Here is a 24,859-nt window from a genome sequence, read left to right as displayed (position 1 = left end):
AAAATGTGAGTAATTGGGAAAGGCTTTGTTTAAGAAATTGAATAAGAGTCAGAAAACATGTGGATTTTGGTGTGATTAATTCACCTCTGTTCACAATATTGTAGGCGGCACATTAATTTTATGTTTCCTCTATTTTGAATGATTCCAAATTGCAGTCACTCTTTCCTGCATTGTTCACAGACTGTAGAGTGCTGGCATCATGACTGATAATTCTGTCTCCAAAATAGGACACACATTCTGGCTGCAAGAAATAACATTTTAAAACTCAGCGTGACTTCTGAAACGTAGAGCATATACTGAGCATTCAAATTACAGGCCCTATAAAACCATTTCAGAGGGCAGAACAGAATCAATCATATTGCAGGTCTGCAGTCATTTGTAGGCCATCTGGCTAAGCTTGACTGTCAAGGATAGTGATCCAGATGGGTTTTTACAATTGTCATGATCATGGTTGCTAAGACTCTTTAGATTCCACATTTATTCAATCAAATTAAATCTCACCAGTTGCCATGTTGTGATTTGAACCCATATTCCCTGAAGATTAGCCTACAGATTACTAGTCCAATGTCATAAATTACTGTGCCTTCATCTCCAATTCAAGCTCTCATGTTTGCCACTCTGCTTGCCATCACTACTGTCTGTGTGCCAGCCAGCCCAGTTGACTTTGTGCAGTCTGAATCTGCACTTGAATGCAGAGTTTGTCTAGATCATCCTCCAAAACTACCTACAGACTGCTCAATTTTAGGTCAACACCCTTTCAACTCTTCCAGTTATGAGCAATAATGGGCAAATATTGTATCAACACACAAACAGAAGCAAATGTACATTAAAAACATATTAAAGGAATTCACACTAGCAGAGCAGAGTAGAGTGTTATTGGATGAACAATTCGGAGGTCTGTTTGACTTTGCAGGAGTCATGAGTTCAAGTCCCACCACAGTAGCTGGAGGGTTTGAAATTAAGCTAATGAAATAACTCTTAAATTATATCTGGTTAATTCCCTGAAGTAAAAACAGAAAATGCTGGAAATACTCAGCATGTTAGGCAGCATCAGTGAAGAAAGAAACAACATTAGTATTGCACTTCAATCACTGTTCATCTGAAAAGCAAAAAATGTTATAAAATGTAACAAGTATAAAACTAATGAAGGAGGGTCAAAAATTAAAAACTAAAGGGAAGGCCTGTGATAAAACAGAACAATGGAGAGATTAATTGATCAAATGGTATGGTGTGCTTTCCTTTCTTAGTCAGTGCACTGAGTATAGGAGTTGGGAGATCAGGTTGCAGCTTTACAGGATATTGGTTCGGCCACTATTGGAATGCTGCATGCAATTCTGGTCTCCCTACCAAAAGAAGGGTATTGTGAAATTTGAAAAGGTTCAGAAAAGATTTACAAGGATTTTTCCAGAGTTGGATGTTCTGAGATATCAGGAGAGGCTGAATAGACTGGGATTATTTTCCCTGGAGCATCAGAGGGTGAGGGGTGACCTTATAGGGGTTTATAAGACCATAAGGGGCATGGATAGGGTTAATCATCAAGGTCTTTTTGTTGGGGTGTGGGAGTCCAAAACAAGAGGGCATAGGTTTAAGGTAAGAGGGGAAAGGTTTAAAAGGGATCTAAGGGCCAACCTTTACATGCAGATGGTGGTGAGTGTGTGTAATGAGCAGCCAGAGGAAGTGGCGGAGGCTGGTACAATTATAAGTTTTAAAAGATATCTGTATGGGTGGATGAATGGGAAATGTTTAGAGGGATAGGATTCAAAGGCTGGCAAATGGGACTAGATTAATTTAGAATATCATCTGGTTGGCATGGACGAGTTGGACCAAAGGATCTGTTTCCATACTGTACATCTCAATAAGCCCCTTGTTTGGTGGTGCAAGGACAAAAGGAGTAATGATGGGAGAGAAAAGGAACAAAAGATATACCCAGATGAAGTGTGAATGGTAGAATGATCAACAGTTGCCATCAAACATGTTGTGGTTCTGTTCGCCGAGCTGGGAATTTGTCTTGCAAACGTTTCGTCCCCTGTCTAGGTGACATCGTCAGTGCTTGGGAGCCTCCTGTGAAGCGCTTCTGTGCTGTTTCCTCCGGCATTTATAGTGGCCTGTCTCTGCCGCTTCCGGTTGTCAGTTCGAGCTGTCCACTGTAGTGGCCGGTATATTGGGTCCAGGTCGATGTGTTTGTTGATAGAGTCTGTGGACGAGTGCCATGCCTCTAGGAATTCCCTGGCTGTTCTCTGTTTGGCTTGCCCTATAATGGTAGTGTTGTCCCAGTCGAATTCATGTTGCTTGTCATCTGTGTGTGTGGCTACTAAGGATAGCTGGTCGTGTCGTTTCATGGCTAGTTGGTGTTCGTGTATACGGATCGTTAACTGTCTTCCTGTTTGTCCGATGTAGTGTTTTCTGCAGTCCTTGCATGGGATTTTGTACACTACATTGGTTTTGCTCATGTTGGGTATCGGGTCCTTTGTTCTGGTGAGTTGTTGTCTGAGCGTGGCTGTTGGTTTGTGTGCTGTTATGAGTCCTAGTGGTCGCAGTAGTCTGGCTGTCAGTTCAGAAATGCTCCTGATGTATGGTAGTGTGGCTAGTCCTTTGGGTTGCGGCATGTCCTCGTTCCGTTGTCTCTCCCTTAGGCATCTGTTGATGAAATTGCGAGGGTATCCGTTTTTGGCGAATACAGACAAGAAATTGCGCGCCAAAAATCGTTAATTTCAAAAACCACCAATCAGGAATGGACCCGGACCATAGAACAGGCCGTCACCATAGGACAGAACAGGACCACACACCGCAAAAAAACGGCACTAAAAGAAAAAATGGCCAAACTAACACACAAAGAAGAGAACACCACAACACACACCTGGGTTAAAAACCTCTCCCACAGACAGCTCACAGACACGGAAAGAACAATACTGGCCAAGGGACTCAACTACAACCACAGGGACGCCAAGACAGCAGACTTCCTAGCAGCACTAGAATGCACACTCAGGAACAATGGACTGACAGAAGAGACACAACAAACTGTGAGACAAAGTATCGTACCGCTGATAACAAGAAAAAAACAAACACATAACCTCAACACCAAGGAGAGGGAAGCACTAAAATCACTAAGAAATGATAAGAACATAATTATACTACCAGCAGACAAAGGCAGAATGACGGTCATCCTGGACAAAGCAGAGTACATCCAAAAAGCACAACAACTACTTGCAGATACCAACACCTACCAAAAGAGGGAGTTTGACCCCACCCCACAGCTCACCAATAGGATAAACAACACACTGAGGAATCTACAAAAAAATGGACAGATAATCAGGTCTGACCTACAAAGAATGAAACCTGAAAGCAACAACACCCCCAGATTCTATGGACTACCCAAAGTGCACAAACCAGACATCCCACTCAGACCCATAGTATCACTACCAGGGACACCATCACACAAACTGGCCAAAGAACTACAGCAGAAACTGAAACACCTGATCAGCAGATCCAGACAATCTATACAATCGACACAGGAATTCTTGGACATCATCAGAAACATACACATAGACAAGGAAGAAACTATGGTCTCATTCGATGTAACGGCACTATTCATCTCCATCGACAAAACACTAGCCAAAGAAACAATAGCCAACTTGCTGGACAGACATAACAGACAACAGGACGTTGAACCTATCAACAAAGACGGCATACTTAAACTACTGGACTTGTGCCTCACAACACACTTCACATTCAATAACCAAATATATGAACAAATCGACGGAACACCCATGGGCTCACTGATCTCTGGACTCATAGCAGAAGCAGTAATGCAAAGGTTAGAACAAACAGTCTTACCACAGCTTCAACCCAAACTCTGGGTCAGATACGTGGATGACACCTTTGTAATAATTAAAAACACAGAAATAGAGAACACACACCAGATCATCAACGCCACACACACAGGAATCCGATTCACTAGAGAGGAAGAAAAGGACAACCAACTCCCATTCCTAGACGTGATGGTACAGAGAACACCGAACGGAGAATTCACCACAAAGGTTCACAGGAAAGCCACACACACAGACCAAGTCCTAAACTATGAAAGCAACCACCCCAACACACACAAACGAAGTTGCATCAGGACACTATTCAAAAGGGCCACAACACACTGCAGCACACCAGAACTACAAAAAGAGGAAGAGGAACACCTATACAAAGTATTCGCCAAAAACGGATACCCTCGCAATTTCATCAACAGATGCCTAAGGGAGAGACAACGGAACGAGGACATGCCGCAAACCAAAGGACTAGCCACACTACCATACATCAGGAGCATTTCTGAACTGACAGCCAGACTACTGCGACCACTAGGACTCATAACAGCACACAAACCAACAGTCACGCTCAGACAACAACTCACCAGAACAAAGGACCCAATACCCAACATGAGCAAAACTAATGTAGTGTACAAAATCCCATGCAAGGACTGCACAAAACACTACATCGGACAAACAGGAAGACAGTTAACGATCCGTATACACGAACACCAACTAGCCACGAAACGACATGACCAGCTATCCTCAGTAGCCACACACACAGATGACAAGCAACATGAATTCGACTGGGACAACACTACCATTATAGGGCAAGCCAAACAGAGAACAGCCAGGGAATTCCTAGAGGCATGGCACTCATCCACAGACTCTATCAACAAACACATCGACCTGGACCCAATATACCGGCCACTACAGTGGACAGCTCGAACTGACAACCGGAAGCGGCAGAGACAGGCCACTATAAATGCCGGAGGAAACAGCACAGAAGCGCTTCACAGGAGGCTCCCAAGCACTGACGATGTCACCTCGACAGGGGACAAAACGTTTGCAAGACAAATTCCCAGCTCGGCGAACAGAACCACAACAATGAGCACCCGAGCTACAAATCTTCTACCAAACTTTGCCATCAAACATGGAAGAACAGAGAAAAATTAGAGGAAAACCAAAAACCTTCACTGATAATAAGACAATAATAGCAGAGATTATAATCTACAATGGTTGAATCTAATATTGAATGATGATTATCAGTTAAAAATTTTACACAACACCAGGACATAGTCTAACATGTTCATTTTGAAGCATTGCTTCTTCCTCAGGTGGTTGTGGAGAATAAGATCAAAAGACACAGAATGCATTGTCAAATGAGTAGTGTCATGAAGATGTGATGATACATTAAACAATTTTACATCAAGTCTTTCATCTTTTAGAATTCCAGATTCATCAGCCCCCCCAACAAGGTAGTGCAAAACATCACCCGATCAAAACACAATGGCACCCATGCTATCAAAACCAATCATTCGCAACACTGTAATCAAACCAGCAGATGAAGGAGGAGTCATTGTCATTCACATTCGAACAGATTACTGCAAGGAACTGTACCTGCAACTGAACAACCAGGTTTACTACAGGCAATTGCAGTGTGACATGAACCCAAGATCATGTACTTGTATATACTTCTCACGTAGGTGATTTCTACTGCCTTCCAAAGCTACACAAAGCCAACACACCAGGAGTTCCCATTGTATCAGGCAATGAGACCTTGTGTGAGATCTCTCTGGCTATGTCAAAGGCATCTTGAAACCCATTGTACAGGGGATCTCCAGCTTCTGCCGCAACACTACAGATTTCTTATAGAAACTCAGCACCCACGGACCAGTCGAATCAGGAACATTCCTCGTCACAATGGATGTTTCAGCACTCTACACCAGCAGTCCCCATGACAACATCATTAGGGCAACAGACTCAGTACTCAATATCAACAACTGCCAATCTCCCATCACCATCCTACAACTCATCCGCTACATCCTCGAACACGTTTTTACCTTTGACAACCAGTTCTTCATCCAGACAAACAAAACGGCCATAGGGACCAAATTTGCACCCCAATATTCCAACATTTTCATGCACAAGTTTGAACAAGACTTCTTTTCTGCACAAGACCTTCAATCAACACTATACACCAGACATATTGACGACATTTTATTCCACATGATGAGGATTCACTGATACAACTACACAATGATATCCCATCATCAAACTTACCATGGACCACTCTTTTTTGTGTCTCATTCTTGGACGCATTCATTATCCATCAATGATGAGAACCTCACTGTACAGCAAACTAACAGAAAACCTCATGATGCTATACTTCTCTACCTTCAACCACAAGCATATTAAAACAGCCATCCCCTTTGGACAAGCCCTCTGCATACACAAGACCTGTTTCGATGAGGAGGAACATGACTGACACTTGAAAATGCTCAACGATGCCCTCATAAGAAGAGGGTATCACGCCCAACTCATTGCGCCCCAGTTCCAACATGCCACAGTGAGAAACCATAATGACCTCCTCAGGAGACCGACACAGGCTTCAATAGACAAGGTACTCTTCTTTGTCCAGTGCTCCCCAGGAACTGAACGACGACACCATGTTTCTTCACATGAGTGATGAGGATAAGCACCTCGCCAAGACCTTCCCCACACCTCCACTTCTCACCTTTAAACAACCACCAAATCTTAAACAGATCATTGTTCACAGCAAACTGCTCAGCCTTCAGGACAGCACCATAAAACCCTGTCAAGGCAGCTGCTGCAAGACGTGTCAATGTGTCAACATGGATACACTATCACATGTGGGGACACCTCCCACCATGTACGTGGTGAGCACTCATGTGTCTTGGCCAACATGGTCTATCTCATATGCTGCAGGCAAGGATGCCCTGAGTCTCGATGCATTGGCAAGATCGAGCAGATGCTATGACAATGGATGACTGGACACCGCACAACAATCACCAGGCAGGAGTGTTCCCTCCCAGTCGGGGAATACTTCAGCAGCCAGAGCTATTTGGCCTTGGACCTTTGGGTGGCCATCCTCCAAGACGGACTTTGAGACAAGCAACAATGCAGAGTAACTGAGCAGAAGCTGATAGCAAAGTTTGGTACCCATGGGAACAGCCTCAACTGAGACCTTTGGTTCATGTTACACTACAGTTAACTCCATTGCACTATATACACACACACACACACCTCTCCAACACATGCATACATATGTTTATGGGGTGAATTTGTTTCCACAGAACTACTCAAAACTTACATGAATCTATGTTAAACTCTGTAAATCCCACTTCTGAAATTGAACCAGCACAACTCAACATTGGAACACAGACAGACCTGACATCTTAATGCATTGTCTGAGCTGAGATGGCACCTATTGTTGGAAAAGCTAGACCTATCTAAAGAATATAATTTAAAAGAAGTTCTGGGATTAACATATCAAAGATCAGAAACAAACACATCCCATTCAAAAAGATAAAAGACGTGATAGAGCCATTGAGTCATAGAGATGTACAGCATGGAAACAAACCCTTCGGTCCAACCCATCCATGCCGACAAGCTATCTCAACCCAATCTAGTCCCACCTAGTTTGTGAGACATGATTTCCCACGCACAAAGCCATGTTGATTATTCCTAATCAGTCTTTGTCTTTCCAAATACATGTACATCCTGTCCCTCAGGATTCCCTCCAACAACTTGCCCACCACCGACGTCAGGCTCACTGGTCTATAGTTCACTGGCTTGTCCTTACCACCCTTCTTAAAGAGTGGCACCACATTAGCCAACCTCCAGTCTCCCTACACCTCACCTGTGACTATCGATGATACAAATATCTTAGCAAGAGGCCCAGCAATCACTTGTCTAGCTTCCCACAGAATTCTAGGATACACCTGATCAGGTTCCTGGGGATTTATCCACTTTTATGCGCTTCGACATTTTGCAAGGTGTCACCATCTATTTCCCTACAGTCTATATCTTCCATATCCTTTTCCACAGTAAATACTAATGCAAAATATTCATTTAGTATCTCCCCCATTTTCTGCAGCTCCACACAAATGCCACCTTCCCGATCTTTGAGGGGCCCTATTCTCTCCCTAGTTACCCTTTTGTCCTTAATGTATTTGTAAAAACTCTTTTGGATTCTCCTTAATTCTATTTGCCAAAGCTATCTGATGTCCTCTTTTTGCCCTCCTGATTTCCCTCTTAAGTATACTCCTACTGCCTTTATACTCTTCTAAGGATTCACTTGATCTATCTTGTCTATACCTGACATATGCCTCCTTCTTTTTCTTAACCAAACCCTCAATTTCTTTCGTCATCCAGCATTCCCCATACCCACCAGCTTTTCCTTTCACCCTATACTTTCTATACGGAATATACTTTCTCTGGATTCTCGTTACGTCTCTTTACCTGCGAACATCTGTGCCCAATCAGCTTTCGAAAGTTCTTGCCTAATACCGTCAAAATTAGCCTTTCTCCAGTTTAGAACTTCAACTTTTAGATCTGATCTATCCTTTTCCATCACTATTTAAAATCTAATAGAATTATGGTCGCTGGCCCCAAAGTGCTCCCCCACTGACACCTCAGTCACCTGCCCTGCTTTATTTCCCAAACGTAAGTCAAGTTTTGCACCATCTCTAGTAGGTACATCCACATACTGAATCAGAAAATTGTCTTGTACACACTTAACAAATTCCTCTCCATCTAAACCCTTAACACTATGGCAGTCCCAGTCTATGTTTAGAAAGTTAAAATCCCCTACCATAATCACCCTATTTTTCTTACAGATAGTTTGTTTCTCAATTTCCCTCTGACGATTAGGGGGTCTATAATATAATCCCAATAAGGTTATCATCCCTTTCTTATTTCTCAGTTCCACCCAAATAACTTCCCTGGATGTATTTCCAGGAATATCCTCCCTCAGCAGAGCTGTAATGCTATCCCTTATCAAAAATGCCACTCCTCCTCCTCTCTTGCCTCCCTTTCTATCCTTCCTGTAGCATTTGTATCCTGGAACATTAAGTTGCCAGCCCTACCCATCCCTGAGCCATGTTTCTGTAATTGCTATGATATCCCAGTCCCATGTTCCTCACCATGCCCTGAGTTCAACTTCCTTCCCTGTTAGGCCTCTTGCACTGAAATAAATGCAATTTAATTTATTAGTCCTACCTTGTCCCAGCCCGCCCTGACTGTTTGACTCACCTTTGTTCTCAACTGTCCCTGTACAAAGCAGGGTTAACATGAGATGAATACATAGCATTGTGTGAACATTCAATGACATCCAAACACTTAGGCGTGCTCTGTCTATTTATCTCTGAGAGGGAATGAGATGAGACAACCTTCTCTGTAATAAGAGCCTCAGAAACCTGCCTAAATGAATCGCGAATTTCAAACACAGTTTCTTCTATGTCCTCTAACAGCCCGAAGGCACTATGTGCCTAAATATCAAGAGTCTAAATCACCATCATAGCCACAAATAATGATAGAATTGTTCTGCTTTGAGTTTGCATTTGTGACTGAAACGATTGGCAGATTTTAGCTAAGACAGTTATGTTAGGCAGAGAGAACCTGATAAGGTTAACTGATAGCACTAGCAAAGCTCCAACTATCAGGATATAAAGGACTATTCTTGGAAGGAGCTAAATATTTCTATCTCAAGTATTTTCCATTCTTTCACCAGAATTGGGTGCTGAGTCCTTCTAGGAGAAAGTGAGGACTGCAGATGCTGGAGATTAGAGCTGAAAATGTGTTGCTGGAAAAGCGCAGCAGGTCAGGCAGCATCCAAGGAGCAGGAGAATCGACGTTTCGGGCATGAGCCGAGTCCTTCTGACTGAATCTGAAGCTATAAAGCTCTGACTCCTTGTTATTAAGCTATGTTCCATTCCCTATAAAAAAAACCAACATATTAAGAGAAATGAAAGGCTGTTAAAAATCTGCAATTTTCTCCTACCATTGTTTTTAAAGAGGTGATGATAACAGCTACTCAACATAAGACTAGATACTGCTGGAGGTTTCTCATTATGTCTTCACATTCAAGTTAAGAAAACTATAACAAACATAAAATATATCCAAATTGCTTCAAACTTATTCAGTTAGAAACTGATCAGATGTCTTTTTTTCCACAAGTCAATTTAATAGTGTATCACCACCCAATATTTATTATTATAACTTCCTGAACAATCACCTTATTACACTAGACCTTATGCTATCAACTTTTATGCAATATATTAAGAAGTAATCTGTTAAAATAACACCTCGTATTTCTGTCAATGGTCTAAGCACAGCACATCAGCTCCAAGGCACTTTGTCGGAATAACCTCAGTCAAAATTGACATTGTGACACACAAGGAGATAGAGGGCAGGTGACGAAAGGCTTGCTATGGGGTTCCCAAGTGGGAATTAAGATTCAAGTAAGGTTGCAAACAAACTTTGGGGTTGAGCTCTGACGTAACAATGGTCATCACAAAGCTACCTCCAATTCTGATCACAAGTCTTTTCACCCCATTATATGCTCTGATGGGTTTTCTTCTCCACCCTACTGCTGTTCTTACAGTTCTCACCAAGAGAACTCAGCATTTTTCAATTCTCAAAATAGGGTCAAAGTGGGAAAAATAAGACGTTTCATAAAAGGAGGGGAAAGAAGTGAAGTAGTTTAGGGAGAACATTTCAGAGCTCAACTTGTCTGATGTATCCGATCCTTTCCAACTGAACACCCACATCACCCAGCCCCCATAAATGAAAATGATGAATCTCCATTGTCTTCAGCAACATAGAAAATAGCTGACCATTCATTTCTTTGCAGCCACAGCTCAGGGATGCCATCATATTACCTACTTAAACTCAAGGAGTAAACGGAGATCAAGCTTTTAGGTAGAGAAAGAACATATAAAACCTGGTGCAATGATTGTGTGAAAAGATGGTGTTTGTCACTCTTGAGAAAAGGAGAAGGACAGGTTGGGTATGTAAGGAAGAATCCAAAATCTTCCGTGAAGGGTGAGGGAAAGGAAGACGACAGATGGAGACCGTCAGAGGAAAGCCTCAAAAAAAAGTATTGTTGTAGTTATAGACTTGTATCATTATTTGTTGTACCCAATTCTGGCAACTTGATTATCCCAAGTTGTCATGCTATACTACTCATGGCCCTTTAAATGCAACTGCTTACTTTGATCAATGTGAAATAATCAAGACTACTTCTAAAGCACAGTTCTTCACTGATTCTCCCATTGCCACATTCTTTTGTTTGTTACATTTCCAATAGGAATTGGACATGCTTGTCAAGTCATTAACAGTTTTATGAGAAACCACCGGGAGAGACATGTGTTCATCTTTTTACACAGATTGTGATTGCTGATAAAGATGAAGGAGATTATGGAGGCAACTGTTGCCAAGCTGCTTTTCAATCAGAAACCATTCAATGGAATCACACAGGCTTTGCCGATATCCTTAAGCAACAAAATACATTTTGCAGCAGGATCAAAACACAACAGACAACTTTTATGCATTCTTGCACAAAGGATGATGCAAGTTAAGAAATGTTTACCAATCTCATAGCACAAATGTGTCTAATTTTACATGATTGTATTTTGTGGTAGAACAGCTGGCTAAGAGTAACACTTAGTAGGATATGGAGCTACACTTACCTGGTAAAACTCATGTTGCATCCTGGATCTAAGTGTAGTTAAGTGGTATACCTTCAGGGTATGACACAAGTTATATTATTGCAGATGAATGCAGTTACAGCTTCCCTCTTTCCAAACAAAAATGCTGTTGACTGCTCAATTGAATAACCTGTATAAGAGCTAACAACCCAAATCTAATAGTTAGTGTAATTGCTCTACATCATGGGCACTCAATTAACAGAAAATCAGCTTGCATCATAAACTATACTGTGAAATACAGAATAAGAGTTTGCTTTTATCACCAACAGATGCTGTGGTCTGATCTTGGCTTGTTTGGCATTGCATATACATGAGAAAGGTATGGTGTTTGTGCCAGAAAACTTGAAAGTCCTCACCATATGTTGCCATTTTGACCAAAGAACATTTAGATTTGCTCAGCAAGGATGCCCATCTAGAATTACTGTGCAGCTTGACTTCCCGTTGGTTAGGGAGAAATCCATAACTGGTTGCAGCTGAGGACTGGTATCAGGAAAGCTTAAATACAAGTGCATAACAATCTTGTCTGGTCAAACTGGAAATTAGTCATAAACAAATCAGAAGATTGAAAACACATAAGTCAGGAGTCCATTATCTGTTCTAAGCACAAGGGAAATAATTATACTGCCGTATGTAGCATGGTTGCCATGGCAAGTTTCCTTGACAAACCCTGTTTCACTGGTTTACAAATGAGATGAAATAATGGCACATCATTGTCACTTAAGTATAATGTAATTCTGAGAAGAATATGGCAGAATTATTACAAATCTTCTCCCAACCACTTGGAACACACATGATCATATTTATTTCCTCAGTGGGTAATTGGAAGGAAACATAAGATTGCCCACAGTTACAATAGGAAGATGTTTTGTGCAGATTTGTCAGCAGTGCTCAGAGATGTTTCAGAGAATTGAACAGTTTGGATGGAACAGCTAATGAGCAGTGAAAACATGCATCAAAACATTCCTCACACCACGATATGAGTTGTGACTCATCATAGTCTAATGCTGAAGGGTGAACACACACAATGATCCTCTGAAATGGCTGAGCAAGCCACACAGTTCAAGAACAATTCGGGATAGGCAACAAAGAATGTTGCCTTGACAACACTCACAACTTATAAAAAAATGTAAAACAGGTAAATGCAAACCATGGCCCAAAACAACAGTTTCAGAAAACACATCAGTATTGCTGTATAGACTCTTGAGATAAAGTGGTAGTGTCCTTACCTCTGAGCTAGGAGGCTCGAGTTCAAGACCCATTTGCTCTACATGTGTAATAGCATCACTGAGCAAATTGCTTAAGAAATTCTCTTGTGGTGCAATGCTGATGTCCCTACCTCTGAGCCAGGATGCTCAGGCTCAAGTCTCAACTGCACCACATGTGTGTAATAACTTTGCTGAACAGACAGATCAGAAAATGATTTGCGGCACAATGGTTGCCTCTTATCTCTGAACAAGAAAGTTTGGTTCAAGTCCCACCTGCTCTAAGTAATGTAATTAAGTCTCTGAATAGGTTGACAAGAAAGTATTTTGAGAAGAATTGCGCTATTTTGAAAATCCTGAATGCCTGTCTCTTTTCCACTGCTACCCTCATGCTTGAATGTCTGTGGTGAGAGAACATGGCATCCGCCAAAACTCTCAAAGCTTTTAGAGAGCTCTAAGCACTGTACCGACTGGGTTGCACCATCTCCCTCTTTACCAGATTATTTTGATCTACTCTCTTTCCTGATCCTTTCTTCATTTTTCTTATTCTTGCACTTGAGTGGGCAGTGTTCATTAGTTGTTACTTGTCTAGCTGTTTAATGGAGAAATTTCATGAAATGACCTGAGTTATTCCCCAATGAGGTGTTGGCTTCTGGACAGGAAAATGAGGAAACTGGTGTTTATGCTAAACCCACACGTAAAATACACTTGTAAACTTCAAAGTCTTCAGTTACCCAATTCCATGTATGGATATTGTGCATTAAACAATACAAATTAAGAGGTTAATACAAAGAACAAAAAACAAAGAACATTACAGCACAGGAAGAGGCCCTTTGGCCCTCCAAGCCTATGCTGATCCAGATCCTCTATCTAAACCTGTTGCCTATTTTCTAAGGATCTGTATCCCTCTGCTCCCTGCCCATTCATATATCTGTCTAGATACATCTTAAGTGGCGCTATCATACCTGCCTCTACCACCTCCACTGGCAATGCGTTCCAGGCACCCATCACCATCTGTGTAAAGAACTTTCCATGCATATTTCCCTAAACTTTTCCCCTCTCACCTTGAACTCATGACTTCTAGTAATTGAGTCCCCCACTCTGGGAAAAAGCTTCTTGCTTTCACCCTGTCTATACCTCTCATCATTTTGTAAACCTCAATCAGGTCCCCCCTCAACGTCCATCGTTCTAATGAAAGTAATTCTAAACTACTCAACTTCTCTTCATTGCTAGCATCCTTCATACCAGATAACATCCTGGTGAACCTCCTCTTCACCCTCTTCAGAGCATCCACATCCTTCTGGTAATGTGGCGACCAGAAGTTTACGCAGTATTCCAAATGTGCCTGAACCAAAGTCCTATAGAACTGTAACATAACCTGCCAACTCTTGTCCTCAATACCCCGTTCAATGAAGGAAAGAATGCCATACGCCTTCTTGACCACTCTATCAGCCTGTGTTGCCACCTTCAGGATACAAAGGACCTGAACACCCAGATCTCTCTGTACATAAACTTTCCCCATGACTTTTCCATTTATCATATAGTTCGCTCTAGAATTGGATCTTCCAAAATGCATTACCTCGCATTTGCCTGGATTGAACTATATCTGACATCTCTCTGACCACCTCTCCAAACTATCTATATTCTGTTGCATTCTCTGACAGGCCCCTTCACCAATTTTAGTGTCATCTGCAAAGTTGCTAATCTGAACACCTGTATCTTTCTCCAGATCATTAAGGCATATCACAAACAACAGTGGTTCCAGCGCAAATCCCTATGCAACACCACTGATCACAGTTCTCCATTTTAAGACACTCCCTTCCATTCCCATTCTCTGTCTCCTGTTCCCCAGCCAGTTCTTTATCCACCTAACTAGTACACTCTAGACCACATGCAACTTCACTTTCTCCATCAGCCTACCATGGAGAACCTTATCAAATGCCTAACCGAAGTCCATGTATATGACATCCACAGCCCTTCCCTCATCAATCAACTTTGTCACTTCCTCAAAGAATTCTATTAAGTTGGTAAGACAGGACCTTCCCTGCACAAAACCATGTTGCCTATCACTGATAAGCCCATTTTCTTCCAAATGTAAATAGATCCTATCCCTCAGTATCTTCTCCAGCAGCTTCCCTATCACTGACATCAGGCTGACCAGTCCATAATTACCTGGATTATCCCTGCTACCCTTAAACAAAGGGACAACATTAGCAATTCTCCAGTTATCCAGGAGCTCACTCGTGTTCAAGGATGCTGCAAAGATACCTGTTAAGGCCCCAGTTATTTCCTCTCTCACTTCCCTCACTAACCTGGGATAGACCCATCCAGACCTGGAAACTTGTCCACCTTAATACCTTTTAGAATACCCAACACTTCCTCCCTCCTTATGCTGACTTGACCTAGAGTAATCAAACATCTATCCCTAACCTCAACATCCGTCATGTCCCTCTCCTCGGTGAATACCGACACAAAATACTCATTAAGAATATCACCCATTTGCTCTGACTCCACACATAACTTTCCTCCTTTGTCCTTGAGTGGGCCAACCCTTTCTCTAGTTACTGGCTTGCTCCTTATATACAAATGATCGGCTTTGGGATGTTCCTTAACCTTGTTTGCTAAAGATATTCCATGACTCCTTTTAGCCCTCAATTCCTCATGTCAGATGGGTCCCACTTTCTCGATATTCTTCCAAAGCTTTGTCTGTTTTCAGTTGCCTAGACCTTATGTACGCATCCTTTTTCCTCTTAGCTAGTCTCACAATTTCACCTGTCATCCATGGCTCCTTAGTCTTGCCATTGCTGTCCTTCATTTTCACAGGGACAGGTCTGTCCTGCACTCTAATCAATCTCTCTTTAAAATTGTCCCACATATCAAATGTGGATTTACCCTAAAGCAGCTGCTCTAATCCACATTTCCCATTTTCTGCCGAATTTTGCTATAGATGACCTTACCCCAATTTAGCACTCTTCCTTTTGTACCATTCTCATCTTTGTCCATGTGTATTTTAAAACTTAAGGAATTGTGATCACTATTCCCAAAGTAATTCCCTACTGAAACTTCAGCCACCTGGTCAGGTTCATTCCCCAACACCAGGTCCAGTGTGGCCCCTTCCTGACTATTTACATACTGCTCTATAAAACCCTCCTCTATGCTCCTTGTAAATTCTGCTCCATCTAAACCTATAACACTCGTGAATCCAAGTTAATGTTGGGAATCTCAAAATTTCCTATCACTGCCACTCTGTTGCTCCTACATCTTTCCATAATCTGTCTACATATTTGTACCTCTATCTCACTCGCTGTTCGGAGGCCTGTAGCACAGCCCCAACATTGTTACCTTACCCTTGCTATTTCTAAGCTCTGCCCATATTGCCTCACTGCTGGAGTCCTCCATAGTGCCCTCCTTCAGAACAGCTGTGATATCCTCTCTGACCATAATGCAACATGTCTACCCCTTTTACCTCCCTCTCTATCCTGCCTGAATCCTCTATATCCTGGGATATAGCATTGACAATCAACTTAATGATCAATCCAAATTATTTCTCCACAAAACATTTAGTCTTTGTGCACCCAATTTTAACAATTGGTTCTCTTAAGAATTTCTGTGAACTTCCCCTCTGTCTCCAAATAGAAATCAAACAAAACACTACCACAATCAAATAATGTGCTGTGTTGCACTGCACAAGCTACTGCTGTGATCTTCTTTTGCATAACGTTATCATATTCATATGGACTCAGGTGCCAATGAGTTGAATTAATATTTTAGTAACCTCAATCTGTACTTATCCTTAAGAACGTTAATCCTCTTTCTAACCAGATATTCATCCAACTCTTTTTGATAATCTAAATTACCTTAACTGCTTTACCTATAAATTTAATTCCCATTGCCATACACTTGATATTGCCATGTGAACTCTGAACTTTTGAAAGCCTCGTGCAGGCACCAGGCATGAGATCAATAGTCTCCCTTTATCCAATGAACCTTAGAATAAAAACAAGCTCGACAGAAACAGGGTGAATTAGTCAAATCAGATATGAAAAAAAATTGAGAGAAAAATTATCTGAATAAGAGAGAGGGATAAAGGGAAACAGAAAAGGAAAAGAAAGAATGACTTCTTCAATTTTTTTTTCTGAATTAAAACAAAATTATTCAGAATAATCTACTATTTGCATGCATGAGACTGCACCATTTCAACTGTTCCCATTCTGGGGTGAAGAGTGTATTTGCATTTTACACACATAATAACTATTAATATTAATATGATAGGATCACTCTTGATTATAACCCCTAACTGTCTGCAATCGGATTATTTGCAGTAAATGCACAAATGCAATAATTTTACTGACAAAACAATGCAAATTGTCCAGCAATCTGGGGTGATTTGTGATCCAAAGAGAATCTCTTCTTCACCAGATTTTAGTGCACCATTTATTCAGAAAACAGAGCAAACACAATCCTTTTCACAAAGGAGCAAAATACACATGAAAATGTGGGAGCAGGCATTCAGAAAGATGGATGGATTATCCATCATATTGATGGATAATCCCACGGGTTGATGTTATCATGGACAGGAGGCTTTTGTACAACAAAGAGAACATGGATTTACCATTTCTATTGGACCTGAATCACTCTTGTTTACCTAAACCAAGTGTCAATCAAAGACATAAAAATTTAACAACCTGTGCTTCGGATTTCCTGTTATAAATGTGATTGAAGTATATCATTAGAAGCAAAGGACAAGTCACGGCATTATAAACAATTAACATTTCTTATAAAAAAGAAATATCACTGAGAGAATTCTCTGCCATGGAATCACTCATAATTAGATGCTGCATGTTTTATCACAATTATTGATGACAAAATTTAATTGATAAGAGGTAAATGTTAAATTGACAGGCATGGTGAAATACCTTCAGATGCATTACAGTAATTTGTCCTCAGGATAAATTATCTAACGAACACAGAACATTACAGCTCAGTACAGGCTTGATGTTGCACCAAAGCCTATCTATCCTACACTATTCCATTTTCATCCATATGTTTATCCAATAACCATTTAAATGTCCTTAAAGTTGGCGAGTCTATTACTATTACAGGCAGTGCATTCCACACCCCTACCACTCTGAGTAAAGAAGTTACCTCTGATATCTGTCCTATATATATCACCCTTCAATTTAAAGCTTTGTCTCCTCGTGCTAGCCATCACCATCCGAGGAAAAGGGCTCTCACTGTCCACCCCTTCTAACCCCCTGATTATCTTGTATGTCTCAATTAAGTCACCTCTCAACCTTCTTCTCCCTAACCAAAACAGCCTCATGTCCCTCAGCCTTTCCTCATAAGACCTTCCCTCCATACCAGGCAACATCCTAGTAAATCTCCTCTGAACCCTTTCCAAGGCTTCCACATCCTTCCTTTAATGCGGTGACCAAAACAGTAAGCAATACTCCAAGTGCGGCTGCACTAGAGTTTTGTACAGCTGCAGCATAACCTCATGGTTGCGAAACTCAATCTCTCCACCAATAAAAGCTAATGAGTTCAGTAGCAATGAGATTCAAGTTCTAACGTGCAAGTTGGAACAGGTACTTTGATATTTACATTGACAGACAGTCCAGCCATCTCCTGAAATTCAAAATAACTGAACAGATGGCTGAATTGTTTTATTGAACAGTCATCTGTTCAACCTTTGAACCAATAGAACAGTTGGTCTTCAGGTCCATTATTTCAAAGCTTACAGCACATTTAGCTCTGCAGGATTTAAAGACACAATTGTACAACTGAATTTTCATATGAATCTCTGGGTGAGCTCCAAACTCAACCAATGAATTCCACTCAGCAGTTGTTAACAAAGCTATTAAAGGGACTGGGATCTTTGGTTTTATTATCAGTTTTATGTGCTCCTAAGATTGTGTCTTTGAGAAGGTTTTTGAATGGTTGATTATTTACTTTTTGTAGTTTCAAAAGTATCTTAAATACTTTAGATCTTATCATAAGATTCTTGTATTCTGCCCTGGTGAATACTGTGTTTTGGCATCACAGGGCATGTGGTAATTGGCATTGTGTGAGGGTTGAAGGTTTTAATTATGGCACGGTGGCTCAGTGGTTAGCACTGCTGCCTCACACTGCCAGGGACCCGGGTTTGATTCCAGTTTCGGGCGACTGTCCATGTGGAGTTTGTGCATTCTGTGTGGGTTGCCTCTCACAATCCAAAAATCTGCAGGTTTGGTGAATTGGCCATGCTAAATTTCCCATAGTATCCAGGGATGTTTCAGCTAGTTGCATTAGTCAGGGGAAATGTAGGGGAATGGGTCTGGGTGGTTTGGAGGGTCAGTGTGGACTTGTTGGGCCAAATGGCCTGTTTCAACACTGTCTGGACTCTACGAAACACTTGTTTACACAACTGGGCAACTATTTCATCCAACAGAAGCAATTTTCAATCCTTGCTGCTGTTGTATCATCCTACCTTAATTCCCAACTTGTTTCTGCTTTGGAGGTAGCAGAACCAACTCTTGCCCTTCATGAACACAGCATACTTCAGGCCAGCAGACATCAACAAATCTCTTGACTTCTGGTTCACACCTCAACAACAAAAATCCAAACCTTATTAAGACACAAGGCAGTGATCTCTGCCAGTCAAAGGGCTTCTGAGTTGCTATTGTTCTGGACACTAGTGGGTAGAGTTCCAGTGTGCGAGTTAATTAATTTAACTTGGGCTTGAATTGGAAACAAAAAGTGTGGTGCTGAAAAAGTACAGCAGGTTAGGCAGCATCCAAGGAGCAGGAGAATAAGCCCTTCATCCTGAATTAATTGAGCATCTCAGAAGTTGAGGCACAAGACCCAAAATCAGTTCCTTCTGGATGTCCCTTATGTTACCTCACTCAACCAGCAATACTGAAGAAGGATCATTCGACCAGAAGCATTAACTCTGATTTATCTCCACAGGTGCTGCCAGACCTGCTGAGCTTTTCCACAAAATCTCTTTTGAATAATAATTCTAGCTTGCAATTGTTCTCTTCTCCTATCGTCCCCAGCTTTTAGTCCTCCTTTATGTACTGGCCAAGTTTAATTCCTCAATTACCTGCTGCCCTTCTTGAACAAAAGAACCATGGCTCTTCATCTGTGGTCAGTGACATGTCAAGTATCTCTGCCAGGGCCCCAGCAGTCTCTTTCCTTACCTTCCATAGCAGCCTTCAATACATCTCATCGAGCCTTGTGGATTTATGTATCTGTATAACCGCCAGAACATCTAATACCAACACCTTATTATAGAGTCATGGAGATGTACAGCACAGAAACAGACCCTTCGGTCCAACTCGTCCATGTTGACTAGATATCCCAACCCAATCTAGTCCCACCTGCCAGCACCAGCCCACATCCTTCCAAACCCTTCCTATTCATATACCTATCTCGATGCCTTTTAAATGTTGCAATTGTACCAACCTCCACCACTTCGTCCGGCAGTTCATTCCATACATGCACCACCCTCTTTGTGAAAAAAGTTGCCCTTAGGTCTCTTTTATATCTTTCCCCTCTCACCCTCAGCCTATGACCTCTAGTTCTGGACTCCCCTACCCCAGAGAAAAGACTCTATTTACTCTATCTATACCCTTCATGATTTTATAAACCTCTATAAGGTCACCCCTCAGGCTCCAACGCTTCAGGGAAAACTTAATGTTAACATATTCCAGAATCTCACCATTCCACCTGAAATCCTTAGCAACATCTTTCTCGTCAGTGCATAAAGATAAGACATTGTCATTTCTGATCTCACCCGTGCCCTCTGGCTCCACACACAGGTTTACCAATTGCTCTCTAATAGGCACCATTCTTTCCTTGGTAATTCTCTTATTCCAAATATACTTTAAAAATCCATTGGGTTTTCCTTTATCATATCCATCAAAGATATTTCAGGGTCCTTCTTTGCCTTTATAATTTATTTTTTTAAGCCCCCCCCAAACACATACAAACACACATACACACACTATACTTTTGAAGGGCTGTCCCCTGTTTTCCATGCACTGTACCTAACACATTTTCTTTATCGTCTCTTGATTTCTCTTGTCATCCTGTTCCCTGGATTTGCTGCCCTAGCCTCTCACTCTTAGTGGAACACACTGGCCCTGAATTGTCACTATACTACGTTTAAAAGACATTCACTTTCCAAATTCCAAAAATTCCAGACTTACTTGCAAGTAGCACCACCCAGTCAACATTTGCCAGATCCTGTATAATAATATGGAAACTTCGCTTCCCCATTTAGAAATGTAAATTCTGTACTATCCTTATACATTTCCACAATGGCTATGAAGGGTGGCACAGTGGCTCAGTGGTTAGCACTGTTGCCTCACAATACCAGGGTCCCACGCTCAATTCCAGCCTCAGGCATTCCCCGGTTTCTTCCGGGTGCTCTGGTTTCCTCCGACAGTTCAAAGATGTGCAGGTCAGGTGAATTGGCCATGCTAAATTGCCCATAGTGTTAGGTGCATTAGTCAGAGGGAAATAGATCTGGGTGGGTTACCCTTCAGAGGGTCAGTGTGGATTTGTTGGGCTGAAGGGCCTATATCCACACTGTAGGGAATCTAATCAGAAACTTACAGAGTAAGGTCACTATCCCCACAATGCTCACCCACTGAAACTTCAACCACTTGATGTGCTTCATTTCTTAGGATTAGGTTTAGCACTGCCCCATTTCTAGTAAGACTATGTACTGGCACAAATACCTCTTCTGGATGCACTTTAAACATTCCATCTGATCTAATCCTTTTTATTAAGGCCAGTTAATGTTAGCAAAGTTGAAATCATCGTATGGTGTAAACCCTATTCTTCCCACGCCTTTCTGTGATTTGCCTACATATCTGCTTCTCTATCCCTTTCTGACTGTAGGGAGGCCTTTAATATTATCTGAGCAAAGTTATCACTCTTTTTTTACTTTCAAACTCTACCCGGATGGCCTCATTTGAACATCCTTCCTCATTACTACATACGGTTTCCTTTATCAATAACGCAATATCCCCACCTCACTTATCTCCCCCTCCCTCCATCATACCTGAAACTTCTTTACCCTAGAATGTTAAGCTGTCAGTCCTACCCTGCTGATCAATGCTCCAAGTCTAGCTGCCTTATCAGTCAAGTTCCTTGTATTAAAATAGACGCAATTTATATTTCCGGACCTCCCAGGCCATGTTTTCTCTTGTCTTCTGGACTGGATGAACATTCCTTCTATACCTGATTGGACCTTGCTTATGACTTTACATCAAATTGTATCCCATCCCCCTGCTAAATTAGTGTTAAACCTCTCCAACAGTACAAACAAATTTTATGGTTGACCCAAAGTTGTGAAATACTCTATAAATGCAAACCTTTCTTACTTTCATAAAATAAACAGTTCCTTCTTGAAGTAAGTGACTTTGCTTGACAGATGACATTTAAAAAAAATACAAGGAATTCAGATGCTGGAAATCAAAAACAAAAACAGAAATTGCTTGGGAAACTCAGCAAGGTCTGGCATCTGTGGAAGGAAAGCAGAGTTAATGTTTACAGGTCCAGTAACCATTCCTCAGAAGACTTTTCATTTTCCTGATTGGTATCTTACATGAGGAAGGATAAGATAGATGTGAAGGGACTCTTACCATTTATTGGGAAGGCCAAAACCCAGGGCATAAAAGCTGAAACTTCAATCTAAAATATTGAAGAGAAGAAATTCAATGGAATGTTTACACTGATTAATTTACAAACACAAAGAGTTGCCTTTATATCGTTACTCTTTCAAGTAATGTGGGTTTTGCTAACAAGGCCAACTTTTCTTACCCATGAACTGAATAGCTTGCATGGTCATTTCAGAAGTGGTTTAGGGTTAACCACATTATTGTGGATCTGAAATCACGTAGGTGAAACCAGGTAAGGATGACAAATTTCCTTACCTCAAGGGTATTATATTTCTTTACTTCAAACGTCAAATGCAGGTGTTGCTGGCTGAACCAGCATTTATTGTCTGTTCCTTGTTGCCGAGAGAAGGTGATGGTGAGCTACCATCTTGAACCACTGCAGTGTATTTGCTATAGTTAGACCCACAATATTGTTAGGGAGGAAATGCTAGAATTTTGACCCAGTGACACAGATGGAAAGACAAAATATTTCAAAGTCAGAATTGTGAATTGATTGGAGGTGAACTTGCAAGGGTAGTATTCACATACTGCGCTTGTGTTTAATGATAATCAATAGTAACTTTATGATCATGATGACAGACTCATTTTCAAGTTCAGAGTTAATTAATTATATCTTATTAGCTGTCAGGGTGGGACTTTGTTCCCATGTCCCCAATGTCATAGCCTAGATCTCTGGATTTGCTGGATTGGTCACCATAACCACTTCTTCATTGTACATATTATGTTATTCTGAAAGGAGACATTCAAGGGAAAGTTATTGCAAATACGTAGCATGATATTATGCAAAACAATACAAGACAAGCTGAATAGGAGGAGACACAGTTCTGGATTTACTTTTGGAAATGAAAATGAACAAATGGGTGAAGTGACAATGGGCAACTATATCAAGTATAGTGATCACAATTCAGTTAGACTTAGTATTAATTTGGAAAATGAAGGGATGGAACAGTGGCTTGATGGTTAGCATTGCTGCTTCACAGTGTCAGGGACATGGGTTCGATTCCTGCCTCGGGTGACTGTGTGAAGTTTGCATGTTCTTCCTCTGTCTGTGTGGGTTCCATCTGAAGACACATTTTGTGTGAAATTTGAGAGACTAAGTTTTAATTTATTGCTTTGTTATACAAGTGAGACTTGTATTTGTTAGAATCTTGCTTTATTCTGAAATAGGTAGTTAAAAATGAATTTCTCAGTTTGTTGGTTGTATTAATTTGTTCACTGTTGGATTTTGATATATAAATTGTTACTGAGTAAAAAAAATACTTCTTTTAATCATTTCTTTATAACAGATTGGGGGGTGAGAAGTAGCTTATTGTCACACTTCTTTATTAGGGTATGAGGTGATATTCAGTTTTAATTATCAGATGCGTGTCAACCTCTGCTTTGTAACAGTACTGCCAAATCTAGACCCCTGTGGCTGTCCAGAAAAATACAGGGGAAGATTAGATTGAAAAAGAAAGCTTATGATAGTCATAAAAAAAACTTAACACTGCAAATAGCCTCAAGCAGCAAAGGAAGCACAGGGATCAAACATAAAAAGGAACAAGGAAATCGAAGAAAGGGCATGAAAAAATATTATCAAGCAAGTCGAAGAAAAACCCAAAGATGTTTTACCAGTATAAAAAGTGGAAAAGGATACTTTAGGGATAAATTGAGACCTATCCGAAATAAGGAATGAAACTTGTGTGAAGATGCAAAGGATATCAGGAAGAAATTGAAATGAAGTTTTTGTCTTTGTATTCACAAATGAAAGGGATGATGTGGTGGTATAGTCATCCAAGAGTAGCAGTGCAAAGTATTGGACAAAATAATCATAGTAAGAAAAGAAGTCACAAAGCCGTAGAGTCATACAGCACAGAAACAGATACTTTAGTCCAACCAGGCCATGCTGACCATAATCCCAAACTAAAGTAGTCCCACCTGCCTGTGCTTGGCCCATATCTTTCCAAACATTTCTTATTGAAACATGAAAAATACTTGACAAGATTGATGCAGAAAGACTGTTTCCCCACATAGGAGAGTCTCATTCCAGAGAGCATAATCTCAGAATGAGGGGCTGCACATTTAAAACAGTCAGAGGAGGCTCGTATAGAGCATAAATCTCAGAGCCTAGACTGGACTGGTCAGGCTCAATGATTAGTTTTTGCACAGTACATCGTAAATAATACTGTCCAAAATTTTTTAAACAGTGATACTCTATGATACTCTAAGGAAAGGACAAAAGCTAAATAAAATGCCACGATTGCCACTGATAGAAGTGAACAAAATTTCTACATCAGCACCATCCCTGCTCAATGTAAAAACAATCCATGAAAAACAAGTCACATCATTCTGTTCACACCTCTGGTCAAAGCTGGGTTTCACAGCATGTTACTCAGAACTGTTCCCAGGAGATTAAGTTACCACTTACTGTCTCAATGGGGATGTCACATATGCCCTGTCAATGGGAGTTTGGAGTGGCTCAG

The 24,859-nt window shown here is 41.1% G+C and overlaps 1 long non-coding RNA gene across 2 annotated transcripts in view; it reads right to left on the bottom strand.

Annotated features, from left to right (window-relative positions):
• The window catches only part of LOC140455059 (uncharacterized), a 72,310-nt gene that overhangs the window by 20,090 nt on the left and 27,361 nt on the right, over positions 1-24,859 (bottom strand). The window lies entirely within an intron of this gene.

This window comes from Chiloscyllium punctatum, chromosome 3 (genome assembly GCF_047496795.1).
Source record: "Chiloscyllium punctatum isolate Juve2018m chromosome 3, sChiPun1.3, whole genome shotgun sequence".
Classification (NCBI taxonomy): domain Eukaryota; kingdom Metazoa; phylum Chordata; class Chondrichthyes; order Orectolobiformes; family Hemiscylliidae; genus Chiloscyllium; species Chiloscyllium punctatum.
The sequence above is the reverse complement of the archived record's forward strand: the minus strand, read 5'-3'. Positions and strand labels throughout refer to the sequence as shown.